The sequence below is a fragment of the Camelus dromedarius genome, chromosome X, assembly GCF_036321535.1.
Source record: "Camelus dromedarius isolate mCamDro1 chromosome X, mCamDro1.pat, whole genome shotgun sequence".
Classification (NCBI taxonomy): Eukaryota; Metazoa; Chordata; class Mammalia; order Artiodactyla; family Camelidae; genus Camelus; species Camelus dromedarius.
In genome coordinates this window covers 100,478,513-100,498,830 of record NC_087472.1, presented here as the reverse complement: position 1 = coordinate 100,498,830, position 20,318 = coordinate 100,478,513, and the positions used below count along the sequence as shown (strand labels likewise).

The following is a 20,318-nucleotide window of genomic DNA, read 5'->3' as shown; positions in this document are numbered from 1 at the left end:
CAGGGGTTTATGGACCATCCCTTCCCTGAGGATTTAGGGGATGCATTTTGGAATGCCCAGACAGTCCCTGAAATAGAAGGTAAATTTGTGTGTATTCATATGTATTTTTTTTCCAGGAAAAATAGTCCGAAAGGGAGTCTATTTTCAATTAGCAAGCATTTATATAACATCACTATGACCAGGCATTTCATAAGTACTATCTCATTTAGTCTTCATAACAATAATACGAGGCACATTATCCACATTTTACAGATGGGGAAACTGAGGCACAGGGAAGTCAAGTAACGTGCATAGTAAAAGGACAGAACCAGGATCTGAGCCGAGGCTCTCTAGCCTCACTACACTGGGCTGCTTCTCGTCTTGGGCTGTGGTTTAAAATAGTGAAGAGCCACTGACCAACTGGCTGTCCACCCCGTTCCACTTTAGAAGGGATGTGCATTTTAGGAAGGACAAGAGCCTTGAAAATCTATTTCTCAGAGACGGAGAAGATGGCGGAGTAGAAGGACACTCGCAGGTCACCCTCTCCCACAAATACACCAAGACCCACATCTACAGACCCACTCAGCCAACCAGAGCACCTGCGGAACTCCAACAGACCATCGCCCTCTTCAAAAGATAAAGACGCCAAAACTCTGGTAGGAGAAAAGGAAAAAAGAAAGAACAAAAGGCAAAGCAGCGCGGGACGGGTCCCGCGGGGAGGGAGCGGCAAAGGAGGACTGGCGCTCGCTCGCTGGGTCTCCCCTCTCCAACTGAGAGGCCAGTGGGACGGAGGGGGAGCCTCCGAGGCTCGGATCTGTACAGAGCAGCCCTTGACTAACAGAACTAAGTTAAACGGGCACAGAGCGTCCCCCCGACACCCAGCCTGAGACGCGGGCCGGCATCGGCGGGCAGGGCCAGGCTGCACAAGCCGGGCGGAGGAAGGGGGCGGCTGCACAGAGGCAGCCCCAGGGGACTGCAAGGGGCTGCGCGCCGTGGCTGTGGGTGCACAGGGCAGAACCACCTGGGCCCTCCATAAAACAGCAAGGTTGATGTGCTCTCGGGGGAAGGGTGCACACCCCCATCTCTGAAAACCCGCGGAAAGTTTTCGGGGGAAGAGAGGCGGGGCTCAGGCACAGCCGCCATATCCTCCGCGCTGAGCACTCAGGCGGGGGCGGGGGCGAAACCTGCATCCACACTGAAGGGCTTAGCAGCCTCAAAGGCCAGACTGAGACTGGCCTGCAGCCCGGGGCAGATAGGATCCTTCCATCCTGGTCCCTCAGAGAACTTGCTCCACAAAGACAAACAAGGAGCTGGGTTTTGGCTCGGAGCAGGGACAGGGCTGTCCCTCGGTCTTCCCCGAGCCCACCTGCGGAGCGCCGACCAGGGCGGAGCGCCCAGCCGCACAGAGCAGCGGAGCTACCGGCGGCGGCGCAGGTAGAGCGAGAGCAGCCCCCCGCCTTTCGGGCAGGAACACAGCCCCTGACCGAGGTGCTGGGAGGGGGCACGACCCGCCCTCCTACCCGGCCAGTCTGCAACATCTGACTGCGGCATCCGGAGGGCAGTGACCCGCCCGCCCACAGCAGAGAGCTGCACCTGACCCAGTGTTAGGAGGAGGCGCGATCTGCTTGCCGACAGGTGCTGGGAGCAGCACAGAAGAGGGCGCCAACGGAGGGCCTCTGAAAACAGCAAGCTGAGCTTCCAAAACAGGACGAAGACAGAAAGACTTCACACTAAAAGCACACAGACTCCTGGAGAACACCGACAACCCCCCCCCTTTTTTTTTTAATGTTTTTACCTGTTCTATTTTCTATTACTCTCTTAATTTTTACTTCTTAATTCATTTCTATTTCTCTTGGGTTTTGATGTCCTGCTATTGATTAGACACAGGTTTCAAATACATCTATTCATCCTCCCCCCCCCTTTTTTTGTAAAGGTTTTAAAAGGACGTCTCAACCCGATTAATACTCTGCTTCAACTCGCTCTTTTATTATTCATTATACACTGTTTTCAAACCCTCTTTCTCCCTTCTTTTAAAATTCTTTCTCTCTCTCTCTTATTTTTTTTTCTTTTTTTCCTAAGTTCTATTCCTAAATAGGCATCAGATAGATAAAATCCTTAAGGACCAAAATAAACAACTGATACTCCATAAACCACAGTGCCAGAGAGGTATGAGCAAGATGAAGAAGCAGAAAAACCTTTCCCAATTAAAAGAACAAGAGAAATCCCCTGAAAGAAAGATCAACGAAATAGACATCGATAGCCTACTAGATCAAGATTTCAAAAAAGGAGTGATCGAATTGCTGAAGGAATTAAAAGAGATAGTGTTTAGAGATATAAAATATGTCAAAAATGAAATTGAAGCTATAAAGAAGAGCCAAGTAGAATGGGTAAACTCATTGACAGAGATGAGGAATGATCTAATAGCTGTGCAAAGCCAACTAGATAATGCAGAGGAACGAATTAGTGATCTAGAAGACAGGGCAATAGAAAGCACCCATTCAGAAGAACTACAAGAGAAGCAAATAAAAAATAATGAAAATAGCATAAGGGACCTATGGGATAATATAAAGCATCCCAATCTTCGCATAATAGGGGTCCCAGAAGGAGAAGAAAGATCAAAGGGGATTGAAAAGGTTTTTGAAGAAATCATGACTGAAAACTTCCCAAACTTAAAGAAGGAATCAGATATCCAAGTACAGGAAGCTCAGATGGTCCCAAACAGGAAGAACCCAAATAGACCCACACCAAGACATATCATAATCAAGATGGCCAGAGTCAAGGATAAAGAAATGATTCTAAAGGCAGCAAGAGAAAAGCAAAGAGTAAGTTACAAGGGAACCCCCATAAGGCTCTCAGCTGATTTCTCTACACAAACACTACAGGCCAGAAGGGAGTGGCAAGACATATTCAAAGCCCTGAATGAAAAAAAGATGCAGCCTAGGATCCTTTATCCAGCAAGGCTATCCTTGACGATAGAAGGAGAAATAAAGAGTTTCACAGACAAAAAAAAAGCTGCAGGAGTTTAGCAACACTAAACCCATGCTAAAAGAAATATTGAAAGGGCTATTCTAAATAGAAAAGCAGCAGGATGCTACAGAAATGAGAAACACACAACTGGAAAGGTGATAACTCATGAATTACAAATAAAGTAAACATGAAATTATAAAAGAAGACATACAAATTACTGAGAGTGGGAGAGGGAGGCAGGGAAATATAGAATATTTTTTTCTTTCTTTTTTAAATTTTTTTAACAGTAGGATGGGTTTGAGATTATGTTACTATCAGTTTAATAAAAACAGTTATAGTAATGGGTTGATAGATTTACAAAAAAGGGTAACCACAAGCCAAAAATTTACAAAGGAGTCACAAAAATTAAATAAAATCCATGATAATACAAAGGAAAATTACCAAACCACAAAAGGAAGAAGAAAGGAACAAAGAGGATATACCAATTCAACTGCAAAGATAAGTTCAAAATGGCAATAAACACACATCTATCATTAATTACCGTAAATGTTAATGGACTAAATGCTCCAGTCAAAAGACACAGAGTGGCAGACTGGATAATAAAGCAAGAACCTTCAATAGGCTGCATACAAGAGACCCACTTTAGGGAGAAGGACACATATAGATTGAGAGTGAAAGGATGGAAAAGGATATTCCATGCAAATGGAAAAGCCAGAAAAGCAGGTGTTGCAGTACTGATTTCAGACAAAATAGACTTTAAAACAAAGGCCATAAAGAAAGATAAAGAAGGACATTTTATAATGATTAAAGGAGTGATACAAGATGAGGATATTACACTCGTTAATATATATGCACCCAATATAGGAGCACCTAAGTACATACAAGAATTACTAACAGAGATAAAGGGGGATATTGATGGGAATACAATCATAGTTGGAGATTTTAACACTGCATTAACATCACTAGACAGATCTTCCAGACAGAAAATAAACAAGGCAACAGAGAAATTAAATACTACAATAGAAAAACTAGATTTGGTGGATATTTTCAGAACATTACAGCCCCAAAAAATAGGATATACATTCTTTTCAAGTGCACATGGAACATTTTCCAGGATCGATCATGTACTTGGGCACAAAAGAAACCTCAACAATTTTAAGAAGATAGAAATTATCTCAAGCATCTTTACTGACCACAATGCCATGAAACTGGAAATCAACAACAGAGAAACAAAGGAGAAAAAAAGGAAAGCATGGAGATTAAACAATATGTTATTGAAAAAACAATGGATCAATGAGGAAATCAAAGCTGAAATTAAAAAATACCTTGAGACAAATGATAATGAAAGCACAACCACTCAAAACCTATGGGACACAGCAAAGGCAGTGCTAAGAGGGAAGTTTATAGCGATACAGGCCTTCCTCAAAAAAGAAGAACAATCTCAAATAAACAATTTAACCCACCACCTGAATGAATTAGAAAAAGAAGAACAAAAAGCCCCAAAAAGCAGCAGAAGGAAGGAAATAATAAAGATCAGAGAGGAATTAAATACAATAGAGATTAACAAGACCATAGAAAAAAATCAACCAAACCAAAAGCTGGTTTTTTGAAAAAGTAAATAAAATCGACAAACCTCTGGCCAAACTCACAAAGAAGAAAAAAGAGAGAGCACAAATTAGCAAAATAAGAAAGGAAAATGGAGAAATTACAACAAACAAAATAGAAATACAGAATATCATACGAGAATATTATGAAAAACTATATGGAACCAAACTGGATAACCTAGAGGAGATGGACAAGTTTCTGGAAACATACTGTCCACCAAAACTGAATCAAGAAGAATCTGAACACTTGAACAATCCGATCACTAGAAAGGAAATAGAAATAGCAATTAAAAACCTCCCTACAAATAAAAGTCCAGGACCAGACGGCTTCACCGGGGAATTCTACCAAACATACAAAGAAGAACTCATACCAGTCCTTCTCAAACTCTTCCAGACGATTGAAAAGGAGGGAATACTCCCAAACTCATTCTATGAAGCCACCATCACCCTGATACCAAAACCAGGCAAAGACACTACAAAAAAAGAGAATTATAGGCCAATATCACTGATGAACATAGACGCCAAAATCCTCACCAAAATTTTAGCAAATAGAATCCAACAACACATAAAAAAGATTATACATCATGACCAAGTGGGGTTCATCCCAGGGACGCAAGGCTGGTTCAACATACGCAAATCAATCAGTGTAATACATCACATCAACAAGAGAAAGGACAAAAACCACACGATCATCTCAATCGTTGCAGAAAAAGCATTTGATAAAATTCAACACCCATTTATGATAAAAACTCTCGCCAAAGTGGGTATAGAGGGAACATATCTCAACATAATAAAAGCTATATATGACAAACCTACAGCCAGCATAGTACTCAACGGTGAAAAACTCAAAAGCTTCCCACTAAAATCTGGGACAAGACAAGGATGCCCACTATCACCACTCCTATTCAACATAGTCCTGGAAGTCCTAGCCACAGCAGTCAGGCAAGAGAAAGAAATAAAAGGGATCCAAATTGGAAAAGAAGAGGTAAAAGTGTCATTATATGCTGATGACATGTTACTATATATAGAAAACCCTAAAAGGTCCACACAAAAGCTACTAGAGCTGATTGAAGAATTCAGCAAGGTAGCAGGTTACAAAATTAACGTTCAAAAATCAGTTGCATTTCTTTACACTAACGATAAATCAACAGAAGAAGAAAGTAAAGAAACAATCCCCTTTAAAATAGCACCCAAAGTAATAAAATACCTGGGAATAAATCTAACCAAGGAGGTGAAAGAATCATACACAGAAAACTATAAACCATTGATGAAGGAAATTAAAGAAGACTTTAAAAAATGGAAAGATATTCCATGCTCTTGGATTGGAAGAATCAATATTGTTAAAATGGTCACACTGCCCAAGGCAATCTACAGATTTAATGCAATCCCTATCCAATTACCCAGGACATAGTTCACAGAACTAGAAAAAATCATAATAAAATTCATATGGAACCATCAAAGACCCAGAATTGCCAAAGCATTACTGAAGAGAAAGAAAGAGGCTGGAGGAATAACTCTCCCAGACTTCAGACAATACTATAGAGCTACAGTCATCAAGACAGCATGGTATTGGTACCAAAACAGACATATAGACCAATGGAACAGAACAGAGAGCCCAGAAATGAACCCACAAACTTTTGGTCAACTCATCTTTGACAAAGGAGGCAAGAATATACATTGGAATAAAGACAGTCTCTTCAGCAAATGGTGTTGGGAAAACTGGACAGCAGCATGTAAAACAATGAAGCTAGAACACTCCCTTACACCATATACAAAAATCAACTCAAAATGGATTAAAGACTTAAACATAAGACAAGATACAATAAACCTCCTAGAGGAAAACATAGGCAAAACATTATCTGACATACATTTAAAAAATTTTCTCCTAGAAGAAATAAAAGCAAGAATAAACAAATGGGACCTAATGAAACTTACAAGCTTCTGCACAGCAAAGGAAACCAGAAATAAAACAAGAAGAAAACCTACGGAATGGGAGAAAATTTTTGCAAGTGAAACCGACAAAGGCTTGATCTCCAGAATATATAAGCAGCTCATACGACTCAATAAGAAAAAAAATAAACAACCCAATCCAAAAATGGGCAGAAGACCTAAACAAGCAATTCTCCAAGGAAGACATACAAATGATCAAAAAGCACATGAAAAAATGCTCAATATCACTAATTATCAGAGAAATGCAAATCAAAACTACAATGAGGTATCACCTCACACCAGTCAGAATGGCTGTCATTCAAAAATCCACAAATGACAAATGCTGGAGAGGCTGTGGAGAAAGGGGAACCCTCCTACACTGCTGGTGGGAATGCAGTTTGGTGCAGCCACTATGGAAAACAGTGTGGAGATTCCTCAAAAGACTAGGAATAGACTTACCATATGACCCAGGAATCCCACTCCTGGGCTTGTATCCAGAAGGAAATCTACTTCAGGATGACACCTGCACCCCAATGTTCATAGCAGCACTATTTACAATAGCCAAAACATGGAAACAGCCTAAATGTCCATCAACAGGTGACTGGATAAAGAAGATGTGGTATATTTATACAATGGAATACTACTCAGCCATAAAAACCGACAACATAATGCCATTTGCAGCAACATGGATGCTCCTGGAGAATGTCATGCTAAGTGAAGTAAGCCAGAAAGAGAAAGAAAAATACCATATGAGATCACTCATATGTGGAATCTAAAAAACAAAAACAAAAACAAACAAACAAACAAAAACAAAGCGTAAATAAAGGACAGAAATAGACTCACAGAGAATACAGACTTGTGGTTACCAGGGGGGTGGAGGGTGGGAAGGGATAGACTGGGATTTCAAAATTGTAGAATAGACTACACTGTATAGCACAGGGAAATATACACAAAATGTTATGATAACTCACAGAGAAAAAAATGTGACAATGAGTGTGTATATGTCCATGAATAACTGAAAAATTGTGCTGAACACTGGAATTTGACACAACATTGTAAAATGATTATAAATCAATAAAAAATGTTAAAAAAAAAAAAAGAAAATCTATTTCTCACAGGTGGGGGATATTAGGCATCATCCGCCTCTTCCCAGCGCCCCTGAAATTAGACACAGAGATAGTAATGGAGGCTTTCAGTCAAGGCCAGTGCAGATAATGGAGTATTTTGGTTGTGCTTTCCATTTTTAAATGCTAGCCACGATTTGTGTTCCCTCTACTTCTGAAGGCTGGTAGCTTCTGAACTTTTTCAGCCTGATATGTAAATGTTGCTCAGTGCTTCAGGGGGCAGGGAGGGAGGCAGACTGGCCTCTACTGAACACTTACTACCCTGGCATTATAGGCGTGCTTCTTCATAGAATCTCCTCACTTTTCCTGCAACATAGATGCCCCTCTCCCCAGATCTCATAGCCCCCTCCTCTCCCCTCACTCGGCAACACTGGCCTCCCTGCTGTTGCTCCAACACACCAGGCATCTTCCCACCTCAGGGCCTTTGCACTTGCTTGCTCCCTCTGCCTGAAACATTTGTCCTCCAGAGAGTGCCTTGGTTTGCTCTGGTGCCTCTTTTGAATGTTGCTCAAATAGCCCCTTTTCTGAGAGGCTGCACACAGCCCAAAGAGTGGGTGTCTCCTAACATTCTGTGCTCTAGACCCCTCATCTGCCTCATCCTAGTCCCAGCACTGTGTAATCTATAAGATTTGTTTCACCTCCAAGAACCAATTTTCACTCCCATGCAGGTGAAGTTGCCCCACAAGAGAAGGCACACGCCAGGGCTATCTCTGTCTCCTCCTGAAGAGATAGAGCTTAAGGAAAGCAGCATTTGCCTGGGTGCCCCATCCCTCCCTGATCCCCACTAGTGTCCGTTAGTCAGTTGATATGTTCTCACCCCAGAGCACCTGTAATTTATGAGTTAGCGAGAATTTCTTGTGGTAGATGTTCAAGTGCAGAAGTACCAAGAAAGGGGGTCAGGGGGGACCAATGGTTAGGGTCTAGGAGACTGGAGAAGTCTCCCTCAGATCATGCCACTCTTTGCCAGCTCACAGTACAGCAGTGACCCCCTTGGCATCTTAGCTTAGTTTCTCTGGGGGTGCAGAGCCTAAGACAGACTCGGGTGCAAAATGGACTCCCCATTCTCCCCAGCCCCTGGCATAGAACAATATTTTTTAAATATATATATATATATATATAGCTATGAAATAAACAAGGAGGGTGATCTGAAGTGGGAAGGCCAGAGAGCAGGCTACTGCAGTAGACTGGGCAAGACACGAAGAGGACCTGAACCCGTGCTTGGGGGATCTGGCATGAAAAAAGAAGTTAAATAGGCATTTCTAAGATAAGAACAGAGGATGGGGGGTTACTGTGACATGAGGGTGAGGGAGGAGCAGAAGTCAGCTGCCAACATTAACCTATCAAACCCCAACAGCCCATATGACGTTGCCCTGAATCACTCAAGTGTGGTGGGTAGGGTAAGAACCTAGACTCTGAAACCCAGACAGCCTAGGTTCAAATCTGCCACTTGCTAATTTTGTACGACTTTTGTAATCCATCGATATTTAACTTTGGACAACTTACTTAACCCACCTTCACTTTAGTTTCCCATCTGGAAAACAGGGATGAAGATAATCCTAGTAGGACATACTCCATAGGTACTACCACTACAATGTTGAGAATAATACACAGAAAATAGTGCTCATGTCCGCAATGAATACAATGCTCTGTCTAGTCCTCATTTTCCTAGTGGCTTTTCTGAAAAGGATTTCTCTCTTCTACTGAGCAAGACTTCCACTTCAGTTTCTTTCTTCTTTATACTATTTCCTTCCGATTTTCAAAACGCTGTTGGGATTGCTTTGGAAATATGTGAGGAAAGAGGCAGAAGTCAAAAGATTTCAGGAGATGTGGTGATCATAACATGTTTCATAAGCTCTTATACAAAATCAAGACCCCGCAAAGTTTCAGGGAAAAAGTGGAAGGCACTGCTGATCATGGTGTTACGAGGTTGTCTTCTATTGGGACACGCAGTCTCCTTCGGGGTCTTAGGCAAGCTTCTAAAAATTAACATAAATTTCTTTTCTGATTATAATAATAATGTAGGTTAATGTGGAGAAAATTCTAAACCACAGAAAAGTATAAAGGAAAACTTTAAAAAAAATTCATAATCTTACCACTCAAAGATAAGGATCTTTGGCTGGCTGTAAGGATCTTCAGAATGTCTTTGGGCCAGTTGCAGAACAGAAACAGCTAGAGCTTTGGGAGATGCCAGCATCATGTTTTGTTTAGAAGCATAGGAAGACCTCGGAGATATTGCAGGTTGAGTTCCAGACCACCAAAATAAAGCGAATACCACAATAAAGCGAGTCACACGAATTTTCTGGTTTCCCAGTGCATATAAAAGTTATGTTTACACTATGTTGTAGTCTATTAAGTGTGCAGTAGCATTATGTCTAAACAATGTGCATACCTTAATTTAAAAATACTTTATTGCTAAAAAATGCTAACTATCATCTGAGCCTTCTGCAAGTTGTAGTAGTAACAGCAAAGATCACTGCTCACATAGCTCCATAACAAATGTAATACAAATGGAAAAGTTTGAAATATTGCAAGAATTATCAAAATGTAACACAGAGACACAAATAACAAACGCTGTTGGAAAAATGGCGCTAATAGACTTGCTTGACACAGGGTTGTCGGTGACCTAGTGCAATACTGTAAATGTGGAAGACTGGCAAAGGTAGTCACTTAGATTTCCTTATTTCAAAAATTGTTTATTTACCCACAAAAGACTGCATGAGAAAACAGTGTGATGTTGGCTTTGTTTAAAATATTGGTTTTCTACTGCTGATCACAAACACTGGACGCAGTTATTTCTGTGGTATTTGCTCAACACAAAAATGGGAGGACAGTTTTACTTAAATGAATCTTTTGAAAGATAGTATCTTTTAGGACTTGGAGTTCACTGGAAGAAAAGAATTACAACATAAGCCATAGGTAGGGAACAGACTAGATACCAAACTAGTCCAAGCCCCTCAGTCTGCAAGTGAGGAAACAAGCTTAGGAACATGAGGGGACTTGCGCAAAGCTTATTCATTTATTCCAATTTTTGAAGGTCTACTGTATGCCAGGCACAGGGGTTATAGCAGGGAATAAAACAAAACCCCTGGCCTCAAACAGAGTTTACACTCTAGTGGTATTATGCAACTCACTTGAAAGTTTTAAAATTCTACTCTGAAACTATCCTATAACTGAATGTTCTTCACTCATTCAAACTCTTGCCTGTACACCAAAACCCAGAATTTGTTAGACTTTACTGTGAATCCAGATCAGGAACCACTGTAATAACAAATCATATTTTCTATTAGGAGCAAGACAAAAAAAAATGCTATAAAATTGAAACACAACATGGTTTTGTGTTCAGGTCTTGTTTAGTCAATTAATCAGATAATCATAAGCAATTCTAATTCATTCCCTGAAGCAAGACTACTGCCCATTTTATATTTTTCACTTCTCTCGTCCTTAAATGAACAAAACTCTACACTATACTAAGCAGTAGGTGATAAGAGAGTAACTTTCACTTTATGCTGTGTGCATTCCTAAAGGGAAAGAAGAGAGAAGGATACAGGTCAAACGGGGCACTGGTGTCAAAAACGAACACAACTGCCACAGACAGCATTGCAGAAGCACCCTGAATTCATCTTGATGGTTTTTCACAGCACTGTGATCTTGTGAACATGAGACTTCTTGCCAAGATCAATCTGTTTCTCGTTATTTCCTTGAAGTAAAGATGTACCCACATCAAGGTACATTTCAATAGCGTATTCTCTTGGAACATCAACTTACTTCTTAACAGATTAAATCAGTGGAATTACTGCTTTTATTCCTCAGATCTCTCTTTATCTTTATCCAGTCCTTTGGGGGACTAGTCCATCCCAGGATAAATGAACATGACAAAGTTTCAGTCTACGTCATGTAAAATACATTTTCAACCACTTCAGGGACAAAACACTGAGGAAGTGAGGAAGGACACAAGTTCTAGAATTCCGCCACCTCCACTTTCTGCGGTGTGAACTTGGAAGTGATTCAAACTGTCCAAGCCTCAGTTTGCTCATCTAGAAAATGAAGGATTATCACCTGACTGTAGACACTTTCAGAAGACACTAAGGTGACACGTGAAGCATTTATAATGACATGACCCACAGTAAACCTTTGTAAAGTTAACTCCTAGATGTGTGAGAATGTTTTCAGGGCCAAGTCACACATCATTCAGTTAAAAGTACCATAAATATTAAGGACATTCATTTAGCCCACCTAACAAGAAATCCAAAAGCAGACAGTTCTAAGGTTGGTCCTACAGCTCAGTGATGACAACAAAGATGCAGGCCCTTCCCAGCCTTCTGTTCTTTCATCTTCGGGATACTGTTAGTTCAGAGACTCCACATCTTTGAAATCTCAGGTTATCTCCATTTTCTACTTGCACTCCCTAGCTCTTCCCAGTGTTTTTAAGATGGCTACCACTGGTTCGGGCAACAAATCCAAACACAAAAACATCCAAGCACAACACACTATCCAAGAGAACTTTCTGCAATGATGGAAACATTCTATATCTGCCCTGTCTAATATGGCAACCACTAGCCCCGGGTGACCACTGAGTACTTCAGATGTGACTAGTGTGATGGAGGAATTGAATTTTTAATTTCACTTGATTTTAGTTAATTTAAATTCAAATAGCCACATGTGCCTAGCGGCTATCACATTGGACAGTGTGTTTCTGGACGCAGAAGGGGAACTGTTTTTCCTTGAGTCTCAAGAGCGGGGAAAGTTTTCCAGCATTTGCACAGGTGGCTTAAAATAATCAGGAGTCATGCGGGAAGGGGTGAGCATCCTATGAAGCTGGGCTTAGCCAGCAAGAAAAAAGCAAGGAATGGCCGTGAGATAAATCATCAGTAATAAGTGCCACACCCTCCGGCTCTGTCTAGATCAGGGGTCCAGAAACTACAGCCCACGGGCCAAATCCAGCCCACCGACTGTACTTGTAAATAAAGTTTTACTGGTGCAAAGCCACGCCTATTCATTTCCATATTGTTTGTGGCTGCTTTTGAGCTACACAGGCAGAGCTGAATCGTTGCCACAGAGATCATATGGTTCACAAAGCCAAAAATATTTATTATCTGGCTCTTTAAAGAAAAGGTTTGCCAACCCCTGGTCAAAAGGGACATTCCTCATGGTTAAAGTCACCACTGTTAAAGATCTTGGCTAAAATGTACTCATATGGCCCAAAGCAAGCATTTCGTGCGGTCTGGTGTAGAAGTTCTGGAGAGCTGCCTTCAGCACCTTGACGGTGTTTCTTGCTGAGTAACCTAGAAAATTATCCATTGCTTTGCATTTCAGTCTTCTCATCAGCAAAGTGTGGATAACACAAACTTCTCCACCCAACGCAGCGGGACATGGTGAGATGATATATACACACCCAGGTGCTTTGTAAACTATGAAGACCTATAGAAATGTCCAGACAGGTTGCTGCGACTGTTCCTAATGTTCAGTACTACATGCTGTTGCCACTGGAGCCTACAAAGAGACACTGGGACTTTTCCACGAAGAGCAAAGCAAGGCTAGCACTGGCACCTGGGAGATTTAGCAGTCAGCAAAAGCCATTTCTGGAGCTTTCATCAATTTAGAAATCAAGAGATTCGCCGGCTTCATTGTAACTGTAAGAGCCTTTGAAATTGCCTCATGTAAAAAGAAGTAGTTTGAAAAACTATGACTTTTAAATTATCCCCAGTTTCATATTAGGAACTTTGAATAGGAGAGCAGCCTTAAAATGGGATTGCAGAGATGAGTGGTTCTTAGTTCGAGGCAGACCCCGTGAATCCCCGGTATCCCAGGACAACAAATGAGGAAACTGAAGACTGTCCCTACTGGGTAATTCAACTCACAGAATGTCAGAGTGTGAAGGAATCTTGACAGGCAATCAGGCAAGCCCCTTCATCACATGGAGGAGAGGAAATGCATTCTTCAAGGGTAACTAGAGCCAATGTACAGCCACCTCACTGAAGTCTACGCAAAAGTTCAGAGGAATAATGTATGTTGTATCAGAACTCACTGGGTTCAGATGAGGATAACGCTGGTGATGTAAGCTGAGGGGAGAGGCCCGTGTTTTAATGCATCTCTAGGCTTCAGACTTGAGCCACAAATCAAAACCAACCAGCCAGCCAGAGTTTTACTGAACACCCACTACATGCTAACACTATGGAGGATATAGAGAGGAGAAAAGATGTCCCCTTATCCTCAAGGACCTGACCAGATTATTTCTTCATACCTGAAAAGATAAAACCAGGAGGAGGAGCAGATTCAGGACATGATGATGGTCTCCAACAATTCCTACCACTGTCCTGACATATCCTAAGTTTCCATATGGATTTGTTTTAGAGTGAGTTTAAAATGTGTAGACATAATTTGGATGGATAAACAATAGCAACAATACACAAATTTTAAAAATCCTTGAGCTTCCTTTGATGTCTAGCATGACTCCATCTTGTTTTGGAGTCTCCATTCCAGAGGTACAGGAAAGGGATCCTTAAACTTGATGATTTAAGGTAGCCCTCTCTTCTGCTCTACAATGGCCTTGAGTTAACTCAATGTCTTCTGGATTAACACACAATCTTTTGTTTTCCCTCCTCTTCCTTCTAGAGTCAGGATGGCTTCTGGGTTAGGACTGGGGTACTACAGTTCTTCTTGCAGCAGGGAGAAGGGGCCTGGATCTGTGAGCTCACCTTGTAGTGAGCCCTGGGTTCTCAGTGGCTTCTCCAGAGATCTCCCTCACCCCCCAGGGTTCCTGGGGGTCCAGGTGGCATCCACTGCGGAAGGTTATGTCCAGTGGGCCCCATGTTCTACTTTCTCAGAATCTCACCCCAGCCTGGGGGTCCCTCTCTTGCTGACCCAAGTCCCCTCAGCTCTCACCACTGAGTGTCTGTCACATCCTCCATTTGGCTCCTGGTCTAAGTTGTCCACACCCTCATCTTTACAGCCCTGTCCCTGCCCTTGGCTCTCAACAGAGCTACCTACTAGGAATATGAGGACAGTTGAGAATCCCTACCGTGTCACACAGGAGATGAGAAAAACTTGGAGAGGATACCACCTCCAGCCTTCTCTTTGCCTAAGCACACTGTGTCAGCATTTCTCATCACCACTGCCCTGTGTTGATGTACAGGCCACTGTGAAGAGTTCTTACCGGCATTCTAAGTGAGAAGTGGGACACAATGTCCTCTGCTTTCAGTTCCCCCCTCAAGCCATCTAGAGTCTCTACCATCCCTTGTCACCACTTCCACCTGCCAGGGAAAGAGCCAGGGCACAACCAAATTGTGGGATTTGGGAGGGTTGGGCGGTTGGCTGAGTATCAGATCACCACTATGGTATTTCTAACCTCAATTTCACACATAGGAAATTCAGAGACAAGGAGACCGGCACTGGGTTTGGTATTAGAGCACAAAGTCAAAGAAGACAGTTTCCCTGCCTTTCAGGAGTATATAGTCTACTTCCTCCAGCTCCAATATGTGTTACACAAGGAAAAACAAGGATGGAGAAAGCATGAGAGGGTAAGAGAAGACAAAACACTGAGGCCTTGGAGACGGGGAATTATAGAGAAGTCTATCACTGGAAATGCCTGCAGCACAGAAAGATCTAGACCCAACCCAGAAAGAGAGTAAGTTGGGATTATAGCTCATGAGATCACCAAACTGGCTCAAATGTGTAATTGTTTCCAAATGGGGAAGACAACTCTGCAAGAATGAAATTATAACCATCTTCCACTATTACGTCATCTCATCCTCTGGAAAATAGTTGTACCTAAAAGAAGACCTCTTTGGAAGACAGAAAAAAAAAAAAAAAAAAAAAAAACAAAGAAAAGAAAAAAGGATTGGCACAGCCCAAAAGAACTAGAGGCTGGAGTCAAGTATAGTTACCTGCCAAAGCTCATTTGGGCTTCTGGTAGACCAAGAATGACTCTCAAACATCACCAAGTTACACAACTGGAAGTGTTAAAGGTCTAAGGCTTCTCTCTGTTGACCAGTGGCTTAACAAAAGAGTGTCAATATCTATCTCTCCTCGCTGTCAAGAGCTGAGTTATCTCTCAGGTTTCCAGGGTGAAGCTACTGTGTTTGCAGTTCACGTCCACCAGAGCTGGGGGGAACAGCCGCTCCCCGGTGGTCTACCTCAGGCTCCCTCTCCATCTTCTTCCCATGTCTCAGCAACATGTTCATGCAGTCTTCACACACTTACTGAGCAACCTGGTACTGTATGAACAGAACAGGCTACTGACTGCGATGGGGAATCCTCCGAGCTGTGTGACTCTGGGCAAAGGACTTAATCTCTCTGACACTCAGTTTCTTCATCTGCAAACTGAGACTGATGGCATCTACCATAAAGAGTTTTTGTGAGGGTTAAAAGCGATGATATACATAAAGCACCTAGAAGGGCCTGCCCCAGAGCGGGCCCTCAGGACTCAGTAGTTTCCATCCCATTAGTTTCCCACCCACCTTATCAAGCTTTCATCCTCCCTTCTCACCCGCCCCTCATAGTGCACTGAAAGGACTCATGATGCAAATGGAGTACATCTACAAAATAAGTATAAAAAGATAAAGAGAAAAGTGAGCACTGGGGAAAGAGATGAATTCTTCTGAAGTGGTCAGGGAAGGTTTTATAGAGCTAGTAATATTTGGCTGGACCTTGGAAGATGAGTGTGTTTCCAAACAAGCATGACCCCAGGAAGCAGATGGAGGGAGTAAATGAGGTAGGGAAGGGAGTAAAGTCAACAATGGGTACATTAATGAGCACGTGGCTACTATGGGCAACTGGGGCTCCATCCAACAATCTACTTGGTGTATAGAACACACCTCAGCATTGTCCCGCCACGGGACAAGGAAGCTGGCATAGGTAAACACCAACTCACATTCCTCACTATTTTGGGGTGTTAACTCCCTGGCGCTCTAGCTGGAACTCCAGCTTGTTCCATGCACAGGCCAAGCATGGCCCATGGGCACAGATCACTCTCAGTCAGAGAGACATAGGAGCCATCAGCAGGCACAGGATCTGTCGGTAGATGACCTCTTTGGGGTGGGCCACAGGGAGATGGGCAGAGCACCAATAGCACCTACTACAGGTGGCTTAACATTTAACTAGACTAATCCACAATTTGGCCACATATGTTAGAGCCCTATAGCCCTGACTCACACTCTAGGATTTAGTTATAGTTTGTATTGTTCTCACGTGTCATGGTCACGTCCCTCCAACTAGAGTGTAAATTCTCTGGAGTCAGAGATGATGTTCTCTCAGCAGCCGGTAATGCTGGGCGCACAGTAGGCACTCATTACCACACAACTGATTATCTAGCGTAGAAGTAGTGGATCAGTCCCCTTGGCCTTCATCAAAGACCAGATCTAAGACAGCCTGAACTGAAGAGAACCTGCTTCAGTCCAAAGTTGTTCAGGGAGATGGTGCCTATAAAGCATGTGGATGATCTAGTCCAACATTCAGTGGATTCCACCTTTATTTTTAACCTACCAAGCACAACCACCAAACAACTGAGCCTGGTGTAGCAGAGAGGTTAAGAATGCTGACAGACAGGACAGCTCAGTGGGCAAACACACAGACTTTGGGTTAGATGGCCTGAGTTTGAATTGCAGCTCTGTGACCAAAATGTTTAACCTAGGGTGTTACTCCTTTTCTGTGCCTCAGTTTCCTTGTCTGTAAAATGGAGCTAATACCAGTGCCTACTTCAAAGGGTTATTGAGTGAACTTTAAATGAGTTAGCCTTTTATAAAGGTTCAGAACAGTGGCTGGCACAAGGTAAATATTATCAAAGTGAGTATTAAATAACATGCATGAATACTCTTAGTGGGTGTTCTGAAAGACAATAATGAACTCCTATTTAGCCCTTTCCAGCCTCAAACACTTCATTCAAAAAAACCTTTGCATACACAATGTTATATGTCAATAAAGCTGGGGGAAAAAAGAAAAGGAAAAACCTCCACCTTCACGGAGTTTTTTTCTTTTTAACATATACTGAGCCTTATAAAAGCCCATTAGGGGAGCTCACGACTATACCAATTTTGAAGATGAGGAAATAGAGGCTCATATTGGGCTAGTGGCAAATCAAGATCATCCAAATAGCAGATGGCAGGCATGCGGAGGGCTCTCTCCCTAGATCTCACCACCTTTCTCCTGTATCACTCTGCCAGCAGTAATGTTTCAGTCAATTCTTTAAGATCGTGTTTCCACGCCTGGGCATGTACTGACATCACCTGGAGGGCTGGTTAAAACACAGGCTGCTGGGCCCTACCCTCAGAGTTTCCGATTCTCTAGGCGGGGCCTGAGAACCTGTACTTCTAGACTGCTCCCAGGTGATGCTGATGCTGCTGGTCTGAGGCCACATCGTGAGAACCTCTGCCTCAGAAATCAATTCATCGGCGAGCCAGAGCAAGAAATGCATTCAGCGACCTCAGCATCCACTCAGGTTTTCCCTACTCTGGTTGGTTTCAGAGCCATGAACTCTCCTGTTGACCTGCCACGTTTGCATCACTTTTAAATATAGTTTTTCCAAAAGACTTATTTCTACCAAGCAGCTTTCGTTTTGATGATTTTTTTCCCCTTGTGTTCCATTTTCCTTCTTCATCTACCCTGTGGTGGAAAAAGCACTGAAACGTGAGACCGAAGATCTAGTATCTAGCCTGGCTCCGCCGCTTCCTAACCAATAATGTCCCTGGGGACATTTACTCATCAGTAAAGTAGGGATATTTGATTTTTGCCCTGACAATTCCACAGCGATGTTTTAATGCCCCAAGGAGATGATGTATGCAAGCACAGTTTACACAAACGTCACATGGCTGCAACAGAGTTTGTATCCCACGATATAGATCTGGCGTTCTCTCTCCCTACTTATGTCTCCTGCCGGTTGTATACTCGGTGTTTCTCCAAGTATCATCTGTGAACCAGTCACATCAACATCACCTGGGAGCTTGTTAGAACCATCATGTCTCAGGTCCCGCCCCAGACCTACTAAGTCAAAACCTCTGAGGGAAGGACCCAGGAATCCATGCCCTAACAAGCCTTCTAGGTGATTCCAATGTACATTCAAGCTTGAGAATTCTGGTTTTGTGGTTATGAGCAAAAAACTCAGGGGTGGACCACTCCCTTGAGCAAGTTACTTACCCCTTTGAGCCTCAGTTTCTTATCTGGGAAATGGTGCTAAGACGAGGATCTCCCTTTAATAGATGTGGTTGAGAGCTCAGGAGAATGGATGTGTATAATGCACTGAGGGGCCCAGCACATTGTACACAGTCAATGCAGTCAATGAACATTTAGCTCTTGTCATTTCTTTTTCTAAAGTATGGTGGCTTCTTGACAATATGCCCCAGTGCCTACTTTTGAAGGATTGTCAATTGTGTTTTAGTCTGTTGGGAAGTTTTCCATTTAGTTTGGGTGCGTGTGTGTGTGTGTTGTGCTTACGTTGTTGTTTGCTGCTAGGAGATATTTGCTTTATCCAACAAAGATTCCTTGGCCCTGCAACTTTCTTCCAAATGAGAAAGGTATTTCTCTGTGTGTCCTTAATAATGTCTTCTTAAATAATGATTCTTGATATTCCCACAGCACTGTATTTTGGGGCAAATGTACGCAGACATCGCAGCCCTGGGATTTGTGACCTTTTTACGGCCTTCCTCGGGTACCTTTTCTCCTTGTTTCATAAGCTTCTAAAGATTCTTTTTTTCTGAAAACCATGCTGCTTCATTAGGGTGATTCTCTACTTCCCTTAAATTTCCATGCATAAGTGCCTTCAAGTAGGTACTTACAGAAACAAATAAGGACCAGAAATAGACCCTCACATAGATATGGTCAACTGATTTTTGACAAAGGTGCCAAAACCATTCAACGGGGAAAAGACAGTCTTTTCAACAAATGGTGCTGGGAAAACTGGATGTCCATATGCAACAGAATGAAGCTAGACCCTTACTTTACAACATATACAAAAGTGAACTCAAAATGGATCAAAGGACCTAAACGTAAGAGCTGAAACTATAAAACTTTTAGGAGAAAAATAGGGGAAAGTCTTCGTGACATTTCTTGGATATGAGAGCAAAAGCACAGGCAATAAAGTAAAATAGATAAATTGGACTTCATCAAAATGTAAAACTTCTATACATCAAAGGACACTATTAAAAGAGTGAATTATACAAAGAACTCGTAAAACTCAACACCAAACCAAACCAAACAAAACCAAACAACCCACCCCCAAACAACCCAATTCAAAAATGGGCCAAAGATTCGAGTAGATATACAAATGACTAATAAGCACATGAAAAGGTGTTCAACATCACTAATCATTAAGGAAATGCAAATAAAAATCACAATGAGATACCATTTCACACCCATTATCAAAACAACAGAAAATAACAAGTGTTGGTGAGGATATAAAGAAACTAGAATCCTCGTGCCTTGCTGGTAAGAATGTAAAATGGTGCAGCCACTGTGGGAAACAGTTTGGCAGTTCCTCAAAAAGTTAAATATAGAATTACCATATGAGTCAGCAATTCTCCTCCTAGGTATATATATGCCCCAAAGAATTGAAAGCAGGGACTCAAACGGATGCTTGTACACCAGTGTTCACAGTAGCATTATTTATAATAGCCCAAAAGTGGAAATAACCCAAATGTCCAATGACAAGGAATAGATAAACAAAATGTGGTCTGTACATACAATGGAGCATTACTCAGACTTAAAAAGGAATGAAGTTCTGATACAT

General features: G+C 42.2%; 1 protein-coding gene across 1 annotated transcript in view; it reads right to left on the bottom strand.

Annotated features, from left to right (window-relative positions):
- ADGRG2 (adhesion G protein-coupled receptor G2) overlaps window positions 1-20,318 on the bottom strand; it is an 80,120-nt gene that overhangs the window by 48,787 nt on the left and 11,015 nt on the right. The gene's annotated exons all lie outside the window — the stretch shown is intronic.